Source organism: Galeopterus variegatus, unplaced genomic scaffold, assembly GCF_000696425.1.
Source record: "Galeopterus variegatus unplaced genomic scaffold, G_variegatus-3.0.2 Scaffold1578, whole genome shotgun sequence".
NCBI lineage: Eukaryota > Metazoa > Chordata > Mammalia > Dermoptera > Cynocephalidae > Galeopterus > Galeopterus variegatus.
This window is the reverse complement of record NW_007727689.1, coordinates 73,340-84,599: the sequence shown is the minus strand read 5'-3', so window position 1 is coordinate 84,599 and position 11,260 is coordinate 73,340.

The following is an 11,260-nucleotide window of genomic DNA, read 5'->3' as shown; positions in this document are numbered from 1 at the left end:
GGGGGGGGGGGGGGGGGAGGGATGTCTGCTAAAATAAGTAGTTTTAAATGTCCATTGAATTAAGCTATTAGAGGATCCTTTTGTTGTTGCTGTTTTTAAAACTTTTTGTGATGGAAGATGTCACACACATACATATATAAAAAACCCAGAAAATAGGATAATGATGCCTTATTTACCTTGGGTTAGTAAATCGATTTTATGGATGACACATATTGCAGAATCACTTACCCATGTCTCAGTTGTACCTTTGCCATATGACCTGGTCAAGGTGAAAGTACCTGCTTTTCTGCACCTTCTATGTCAGTGATTTTTCAATGAGCTGTTCATGGCCAGTCTTGTCTCATCTATACCACTGTCCACTCCTCCCACCCAATTATTTGGTGCATATTTCTGACATTATACCAGTTCATTAGTAAATATTTCATTATGCTATCTCTAAAAGATAAGGATTCTTTTTTATTTTATTTTATTTTACTTTTAAAGATGATCGGTAAGGGGATCTTAACACTTGACTTGGTGTTGTCAGCACCACACTCTCCCAAGTGAGCCACGGGCCGGCCTCAGGATTCTTTTTTAAAACAAAATCACAGCATCATTGTCACACCTAAAATAAGAACAGTAATTCCTTAGTATCATCAAGTATCCAGTTGTTCACATTTTCCCTGTCGTTGTCTTATGTTTGGTTTTTAAAAATTGTTTATTAGAATCAAAATCTAAATAAGGTCCATATTTTGCAGCTGATTTGTCTCTTAAATCTTTCTAAGTCTTTAAGTCCATCCTTCATCTTTTTTCCCTTACTTTTTTTCTTAGAAACCAGGTCATTTGTCTTATGGAGTTTCTCAAAGTCTGAATTTTGCTGAGCTCCTTCTGGTGTAGTTTAGCATTTCCCACAGTCCCCTGTATTTCATGGAAATTGGTGTTTAGAGGCTTAATCAGATTTAGATTTGGTTATTTTGGTAAAACTAATTTATATTTGGTTTTAGTACTTCTATCAGGAGGTATACAATGGTGGGTATTTTTGTGATGTTAGTAATTGATGGTGATCATTGTCTACACCCAGGTTTCTCAACCCTGGCACTATTGACATTTTGGGCTGGATAATTCTTTATTGTAGGAGGCAGTCCTGTGCATTGTAGGATGTTTATCAGCCTCCCTAACCTCTACCGACTGGGTGCCAGTAGCAGCCTATCTCCCTCATGTGACAAACAAAAATGCCTCTGGACATTGCCAATTGTCCCCTGGGAGAAGGGGCAACATTGTCCCTGATTGAGGATCACTGATCTGGGTTCATTAATAGAAGAGTTAGGAAATAACATTCCTATTCTATCATTCCTTTCTTTTAAATTAGGTAAAATACTTCTATAAAGAGAAAAGTTTCCACATTAACTATTTGTTAACCAGAGCTGTATTTCACAGGAAAGGCAGGATAAAAGTTTGATTGTTTTTCTTTTATTTTACCAGCTTTAAAGGAAGGAGTTTGTTCCCTAGCATCTTCCAAAGTTGACCAATAAGGGCTTTTTTTTTAGTACAATTATGAACACATAATTTAACACATATGTGATGTGCTTATTTGTTGGCAGTTATCATTTTTGATGCTGTAACTTTCCTATCTTGTCCAGTGCACACTTACTCAACTTGGCTCCTAAGTCCTTTTGACATGTCCTTCCATCTGTCTTGCTATCTGATATGATGAAATGTTTCAGGCTCATTTTGTGCGTATCTAGAACAGAGCTGGTATCCCCTATTTTTTCCAATGATTTCCCTTTTAGTGGACAATGGTACTTAGATACCACAATCTGGGTACTGGATATATAAGGTTATTTGACCTTAGGAAGAGCAGTTAAGTGAATGCAGTCAATTACCCATTCTTTTCAAAACAGTCCCCCCAATCTCTTTGTTATGAAAATTTTCAAACATGCAGGAAAGTTGAAGGAATGCACAATGAACACCTGTATACCCTTCACCTAGATTCAACAATTAACATTTTGTCATATTTGTATGTCTCTAATATAATAGGTATGATATATAATATAGTATAATGTCATACAATACAATATCATATAATATAACATAGCATAACGTAATATTCTATTGTACCATTTGAAAATAAGTTAGCGGCATCATAATGCTTCATCCCAAAGTCGTTAGCATTGTCTCCTAAGGACATTTGCTGTGTGACCATAATACCATACCACATCCTGGATCACCTTCTTCATTTAGATTCTTGATTCTCCTCCTATTTCATTGCCTCCTTCTTCCAGGTCTCCTTTGTTGGTTCTTCATCTTCCTGACCCCTAAACAGTGGAGTGCCCAGGGCTCCATCATTAGACCCCTTCTCTGCTCTGTCTACATACACACTGTGTGTAGTTCATTTCATTAACCCCAGGACTCAGATACTATTTATGTGCTGAGGGCTCCCATTTTCTCCCTCGTGTCTCGACCTCTCCGCTGAACTCTAGACCCCAGTGTTCAGTTGCTTTCTCATCGTCATTTGGATATCTAATTGGCTTTTCAAAACCACTGGGTACAAAATAGAACTATTGATTCTTGCCCCTCTTCCCCAGCTTTTCTCCAAGTCTTCCCCATCTTAATAAATCCAATCTACTAGATCTCAGGCAAGAAATTCAGAGTTATCCTTGAACCCTCCTTCTTAATCTATCCATACCCTACTTCTGTCATTTCCACTGCCTCTAACCCAATCTAAGTGATCATGTCTCTTGCCTGGATTGTTGCAATAACCTCCTTTTTCGTCTACTTACGCCTTTGTCCCTCTACAGCCTATTCTCTACACAGCAGCCAGACTAGTTTTAACTTTTTTTTTAGTTTCTAAAAGTTATATTTATTTTTTTAAATTTTTGTGTAACCATTTTTTAGGACCCATTGCTCGGTAATCATATTTTTAACGCTTTATTTTAATTCTTGAAATATATCATTTTAAAAGTTTTTGGTTAATGTTTATATTATTGTTCTTAAATAAATATATTCTTAAAATATATTTATTTTATATTCTGTATCTGATCATTATGATCTTAAGTCTCTAGGGGTCTGATTCTATTTTTTATTTTTTGTTTGTTTCTGCTTGATTCCGTTCATGGTGACTTGTTTCCTTGTATGTTCTGCAATTTTTTTTTATCTATTGGAATTCTTTTTTTTGCCTTGAATTGAAGCTGGGTTCTTCCAGGGAGGATTTTTGTTTACATTTTCCAGGGTCCTTAGGTACATTACCAGTTTAGAATTACTTTAAACTGAAATTTTATCTTGATAGTACTTCATACTGCTCAGGTAGAGTAAATTCCATCTGCAAAATCATGTGCGAACCAGCTTGTAATTATGTATTTTCAGGGGAGATATGCCCCTCTTTTCCACTTCCAAGTTTTGAGATAGGCAGTTTTCCTTGTAGTCCCCTGACAAAGGGGATGGGTGCAGGTTAATTTCTACTTCACCTTAAGACTAAGAGGCAAGTCATTGAGCATGCCAGATTTATGCAGGAAGTTTTCTATTAGACTTTCCACCTTGGGTGGCCACTGAGTTTTTTCTCCTTTTTTCTGTACTTCATGAATCTGTGAAAATGAACCTAAAGTACATGTGGCTTGCAAACACCATTGAGACAAAACTGACTTCCATTCTTTGCCTTGACTTTGGCCTCTGATGATTTTCCTGCTTTTTAAAAATACCACTTTATTGAGGTATGATCGGCATACAAAAATCTATACGTATTTCTTGTATGCGACTTGATGAATTTGGAGGAAAGTATACACCCATGAAACCATCATCACAATCAATGCTATATACACATCCATCACCTCCAAAAGTTTCCTCCTGCACTATTTATTTATTTAATTTATTTAGTGATAACACTTAACATAAGATCTATCCTCTTTTAGTTTATTAGCATCTTAGAAGATCATAGGGAGAGAAAAAGAAAAGATCTACTCTCTAGCAAATTTTTAAGTATACAGTACAATATTGTTAATTATAAGTACTATGTTGTATAGTAGATCTCTTGGATTTATTCTTCTTACATAACTGAAACTTTGTACCCTTTGACTAACACCTTCCCCTTTCTCTCTTTCTCCAGCTCCTGGTTATCACCACTCTACTCTCTGCTTCTGAGTTTGACTGTTTTAGGTTCCTCATATAAGTGGCATCATGTAATATTTGTTCTTCTATGTGTGGCTTATTTCACTTATCATAATGTGCTTCAGGTTCATCTGTGTTGTCTCCTACTTCTGAAAAGCTCGTCTATGCATTTAAAAAATATTTTATGATATTTTATAATTATCTTACCAGTTATAACTATATTTTATAATTAATCAGCATTTTTTGTGTGGCTTATTTCACTTATCATAATGTGCTTCAGGTTCATCTGTGTTGTCTCCTACTTCTTAAAAGCTCGTCTATGCATTTAAAAAATATTTTATGATATTTTATAATTATCTTACCAGTTATAACTATATTTTATAATTAATCAGCATTTTCATTTTTCAGTGAGATCATTAGTCAAGCTAATTAGTTCAACTACAATACTGGAAACGGAAGTTTCTATTGCTTTTTTAAGGCCTTTTCTTTGCCTTTGGCATTTTTCAGTTTCACTACAATGTTTTGGACCTGAGTTCTAGCAGATGTACACCCGTTCTCACTTTGTATATTGCCTGTCCTTAATTCTATTCTCTTTATTTGGGACTCTGGTTAGATATGTGTTAGAACTTTTCATTCTTCCCTTCATGTCTGTTAACATCATTTCATTTTTGTATCTTCTATATCTTTCTATCTCCTTGTTGCATTCTGAGTTATTTTTTTGATTTGTTTTCCAGTTAAGTAATTCTTTCTTCATCTGGGTCTGATCTGCTGTTTTACCCTTGCATTCAATTTATTTCAACATTTTATTCCTAGAAGGATCTTTTCCCCCTCAAAATTTGCCTATTTATTCCTGATAATTTCTTGGGGCTTGTGTATGTTTGTGATTATGACCTTTATTTCTTAAAACATTTTATACAAATGGTTCTATATTCTGCATCTTACATTGTAATATCTTTAGTTCTTGGGAGCTCTAAATCTATTGTTTGAGGTTTCTGCTGCCTCATGCATGCATGGTGGCTTGCTTTTTTGGTAAGGTAATCTTTGATTGTGAAGTGATTGTTCGATCTTAATTTGTGGGAGTCTTGTATGTCTAAATTGGGGAAGTTTTCCTCCGGGGAGGATTTGTTTCTGATTCTGCTGTAGACTGGGGTTACCACTACCAGGACTACCCAGTCCCCTCTTTGAGCATTATAATTTAGCATGGGAATACCAGCTTCAGTTATCCCACCTCACCCCTGGCCTAAGATTCAGTCCACTCCCTGACTGTTACAGCTCCTTAGGAGAGGCCATTGTCAAATCCTAGGGCTAAAGGAGATGACAATTGCTGTGTTTTCATGGCAGGGGCTGCCCCTCTTATGATATGACTGCTATCACCCCTTAGGGACAAATTGTCCTCCATGCACATTTATTGGTATCATATCACCAAAGTAAGGGGTGCTCTCAGAATAGCTCCTCTCCTTCATGCTGCCTGTCCCTCCAGCCCCAATCACATTTTATTGTTTTTGCTTTGTGTTGTTTTCAAGGGGAAGTTGTGTTCTTGAAGACTCCCTTCTCTGTGTGAGACCACCAACACCTCAATGACCTATACAACATATAGTTGACTGCTTTAGATAATTCTCTGAACACCTATTCTGCCATAATGCCAGAAGTGGATATCTTCCAATGTGCCATCTAACTGGTAATGCTGGCTAATAAAGCTATTGATATTTGAATATATTTTTCATTTATTTATTTTATTTTATTTTATTTTTTTTCCTTTTTGTCTTTTTTCGTGTCTGGCAATGGATCGCAACCCTCAGTGTCGCGCCCGTACCGGACCGGGACCGGCAACGGGATCGCAACCCTCGGTGCTGCGCCCACACCTCGCTCAGCCAGTGAGTGGGAACCGGTCTGTATCTGGGATCCGAACCCTCGGCGGGAGCACCACCGCGCTCCCAAGCGGCGCACTGTAGCAGTGCGCCACCGGGCCGGCCCCTATATTTTTCATTTAATAAGCCATCTTACAGTACTCGTCAGTTCTCCTTGTTTGCCACCTGCTTCTCAGGATTTTGTAGTCAGGCAGATGATAATTTTTTTCTTCCTTTCTAATTTTTATGTTCTTATTTTTGTTTCATGCATTATCTAGAATAATGTTGTGTAATAAAGGTGATAGTGATCTTTTCTTGGTTCTTTTATGAAGTGAAGGACTATCACCTCTACATGCAAGCATCCATGACAAATGTAATTAATTATTCTTAGTATTTTTTCCTGCTAAGCCATGACCCTATTTCAGAAATCCCCCAGTAACATTCCCATAAGTGACTACAGTCAGTTGGATTTGGTACAAAAGGTGAGATCTATTTGCCAGTCCTAGCTGTGGTTTTTCTCCTGGATATTGGCTTATTTTAAATATTCATTTTAAGTATTCTTTTAAAATATTCTTTAACATGTTTCTATTCCTAGTTTACTAAAAATCATTTTTAAAAAAAGAATTATAGGGCCGGCCTGTGGCTCATTCGGGAGAGTGCGGTGCTGATAACACCAAGGCCACGGGTTCGGATCCCATATAGGGATGGCCGGTTTGCTCATTGGCTGAGCGTGGTGCTGACAACACCAAGTCAAGGGTTAAGATCCCCTTACCGGTCATCTTTAAAAAAAAAAAAAAAGAATTATAAGTGGATATTTAAATTTGTAAAGTATTTTCCCAATATATGTCAGGGTGACCAAATGGCTTTTATTTCCTGTGGTTTATTCATATGTTAAATGCATTAATAGATCTTCTATTCAATAATTGTTGCAATCTGGAATAAATCCCACTAGTCTTAATGTATATTATTCTTTGACAATATTGCTAGACTTGTTTAGTTCATACTATGTGCCAGACACCTGTGCTCGATGCTGGGGATACAGTCATGAGTAGGATAGAGACATGATATATCTGCCCTTATTGAGGTGGTATTCAATTCGGGGGTGATAAAGAGTTGAACATTTGCCCACACTCCCCTCATCCTGAACCTTTGGCAGAAATCACTCAAAATGTGCTGTCTTGGAAGATCTCAGAAAGAGGGACTCTGCCATGGGCTGGAGGAAAGAGGACAATGACAGCAGCATCCTCCTACTGCTATTGTTGGTTGGATGTTTGATTTATTTAGGGTTTTTCATCTGTGCGACTTGTGTGAGGTCTGTTAGGCCTTGAATTTGTTAGGTCTTGAATTAAGTTTATGCTAATTTTGTAAATTAAATGGAATGTGGGTCTTTTTCAATTCCTTCTGTGGTGATTTTGTTCAGGTGTACTATATCATTTTGGGTTACATTTGATTTATATTCTCCTAGACAATAGTCAGTCTCACAGAGGCTTTCTAGTTTAATTATATAGTTTCACTTAGTATTCTTTTACAATTAAGAAAAAATTCCCATGTGCCTGTTTTAGCCACTTCCTCATGCCTTTAGGGGGTTTGTATCGTCTTTCTCTTGGCTAGCTTTGCCAGCAGATTGCTCATTTTGATGTTTTAAATCGCTCTGATAATAATCAGTTCCGTCGTTTTTCTGTTTTCTCATTTACTGGTTTCTGTCATTAGCTTCATAAGTTTCTCCTGTTTTCCTCAGCTTTATCACGTTCCTCTTTTTCTAGCTTCTTGAGTTGACTGCTTAGTTATTAGCTAATTAACTTAGTCAGTTGGCTAGTTGGTTTTAGACCTGTTTGCCTAGCCAGTCTGTCGGCAGCATATTCTGCAGAAGCCATCACAGTCTACACCACATGCCACTCCCTCCCTGCGCACAGCTGCGTCATAAGCTTGGTGGCCTCTTCTTGTGCTGAGGCCAGGCTGGACAGAGGTGTGTGCAGTGTAGATGACGGTGCTCACATGTATCTGCTTCTCCTTCCTTCCTGGACACATGGAAGACTATACTTCTGAGTTGCAGAATGTTAACAATTGGTAAATCTTAGTGATGTTTATAATTTGTAACTTTTCTATAGGTTTGATTTTTTTCTTACACATTAAAAAGATTTAAAAATACAGATGTCAGGGCCCTATTCCCAGAATAATTTGCAAAAACGCTAGGCACGGATATTTTGAAAAGTCACTGTGGGTAATTCTGAAGCGAACTCTGCTTAAAACATCACTGTTGTAGAGATGGTGGAGAAGTGGTGCAGGTGGGCGCAGAGATTTCCTGATGAGCCACTGTACACCAAAGTTGTGAGGAAGTGGAAACTCATAGTGACAAATCCATTTGAGAACGAGAAAGAGACAGACAGACAGAGACAGCGACAGACAAGAGGAGTGAGCAGATGAGTAGAGAGAAGCACACGGCCCTGGGGTGAGAGTGAAGAGCCTTAGCTCTTGTTAGCACTCAAGTTCTCAATTCCAGTTTTCACGAGGCCTGGCTGTACAGCAGGCTATATAGTTCCTTCCCTGGATACCCATGAAATCTGTTCATCCTAAAGATATCCTCTCTTCCTTCCACTCTTGGCCCTCTGTCTCCACTTTGGCCAGCAAAAGTAGGCAACTGTTTCTTAGAACGAAACAGCTCCCACTAGACACTTGTTTAATAATAACATTGACAGTCGCCGGCCCGGTGGCGCACTGGAGAGTGAGCCGCTTGGGAGCGCTGCGGTGCTCCCTCCGAGGGTTCGGATCCCATGTGGAGACCAGTTCCCGCTCCCTGGCTGAGCACGGTGTGGACGCAACACCGAGGGTTGCGATCCCGTTGCCGGTCAGTAAAAAAGACAAAAAGGAAAAAAAAAAACAACAACATAACATTGACAGTGCATTAGGGGCCAGCAACCATTTTGGTTTACATGTACCATTTAAGTTCATCCTTACATTATCACTATTCCCATTTTATAGATGAGGGAAAAAGAGACAGGCTTACTAATTTGCCCAAGGTTGTACAGCTAGTAAGTGATGGAGCCAGGATCAAGCTTCTTAATCACAATGCCAGTAGAGCAGTCCCTCCTTACCCATGGTCTCACTTTTTGTGATTTCAGTTACCCGCAGTCAACCAGGGTGTGAAAATATTAAATGGAAAATCCCAGAAATAAACAGTTTTTAAGTTTTAAATCGCTCGCTGTTCTGAGTAGCATGGTGAAATCTCATGCCGGCATGTCTTGCTCCATCCAGTCCTGGATGAATCATCCCTTTATCCCACGTATCTAAGGTGCTGTATACACTACTGGCCCTTAGTCACCGACTTCCTGTGTTCCTAACAGCCAACCATTGACATCGTCATGGCTTAGCGATCCAGGATCACCTGAAACAGACGATGATCCTCTTTCTGACTTATCGTCAGAAGATTAATAGTAGCCCAAGGCCATGTCACCATGCCTCCGACATTCGTCTCACTTCATCTCATCACATAGGCATCATATCATCTCACATCATCAAAGGAAGGGTGAGTACTGTATAATAAGGTACTTTGAGAGAGAGACCACACTCACATAACTTTTAATACAGTATAATTGTTCTGTTTTATTTTCAGTTATTGTTAATCTCTTATGGTGCCTAATTTATAAATTGAACTTTATCACAGGTATACATGTATAAGGAAAAAGTGTACACAGGATTCAGTACTACCCATGGCTTCAAACATCCACTGGGGGTCTTGGAACAGATCCCTGAGGATAAGTGGGGACTGCTGTATGCATTTGAGGCTAAAAATGACCTCTGACTTCAGCTTTGGTTGAATTTTCATGTTATTTATAAATGATGGTGTGTAACTGCAATATTTTTCTTTGCCTCAATAGGTAAGAGGACATTTAAAAATGTCTGTGTTGTTTTTCAACCTAATTTTTACATTTTTCATTTACAGGTTTATTGTGTTTGTGTGAAAAAATGTGGCTAATTTGTGCTTGTTAGAACTGAGATTTTTCTTTGTGGCCTGTTGTAAGGTCAGTTGTTTTTGTTTAAATCTCCATTGTGGCTTTTATTTTATTATTCCTTTCTCTGTAGCTCTGTCTTGTCTTTAAAATTGTAAAATCATTGAGGTCAGGAATTATGTCTTATTCATCTGTTCATTTCCATATCCACCAGAAGGTTATTGCCCAGCAGAGAGATTTAATAAGTTAGTAGGGTGAATAAATGAATACTGACCCTTGTGGATTCGAAGAATGTTATACGTCTAAAAAGGCCAGAAGAGACCGTGCCACTCCTTCGATCCCTCCAGATCCTACTGTTCTTGATCATTTCTACTTGGATTCCTTCCACCCCCACTCCCACCTCTTTAGACCTCAAACACATAGAGTTGGGTTATCATCATCTTTGGTTTATGACACACTCTCATCACTGGTCCATGCTTTATTTGTTATAATGAGTGATAATAAGCATTTATGAAACCACAATCCCACATAGAAACTGAAACTTTGACAATAACCTATCTAGCCATACAGTTCCCCCTTTCCAATCCATTTTGTCTCAAGGAAAGCACCTGAAACCCATGTTTATCCTTCCCTTGCTTTCCTTTTTATGAAGTTTTGTTGCATCTTTATTTATTTTTTTAATTAAAAAAGTTTTATGTTGTATGTTATCTTTTGGGGTTTATTCTTTTTACTTTGTTTCAATTTTGGTGGTCTCTTGACTTGAGGAATATTTTCAAAGTTCCTATGATTTTCTCTTTTCACTCATCCTCATAGCGGGGATTTATGCTTGCCCATGGTTGACTTACAATCAAGTGATTGATCTGGGATCAGTGTGAAAATGTACAGCAATTCCTGATCAGGATCACAGGCAGAACAGCGAGTTGTAGACTGCCATTCTGGAGACCCAGCAGGCTGTGTGGAGTGGGTGGGGTGCTGTTGTGGCTTTCCCAGCTGGACCTTCATCTTGTAGATGGGTATAATCTCCAGTTAAACATTTCTTTCCACTGCCACATCCAACACTGGCCACTGGCTGTGGCAGCTCCCATCAGGAGCAAGTTGTGTTTGGGTTACCATGACAGCTGTCCCCTGGAAGGACGCACAGAGGCAATGAGCATTCCTGTGGGCCCCTCAGCTAGCCCTTCACCCTCTTCCCAAGTTAGAAAACCCTTCAGGGAGTTAGAAATATGCTTTACACAGATGGAAACAACAGTAACGGTCCATTCCACCGACTGGAGTGGCCTGTTTCTTCACAGACCATAAATCTAAGACTAATCTTAACCTCAAACATATGTGTGTTTTTTTTTTTTTTCGTGACCGGCAACGGATCGCAACCCTCAGTGTCGCGCC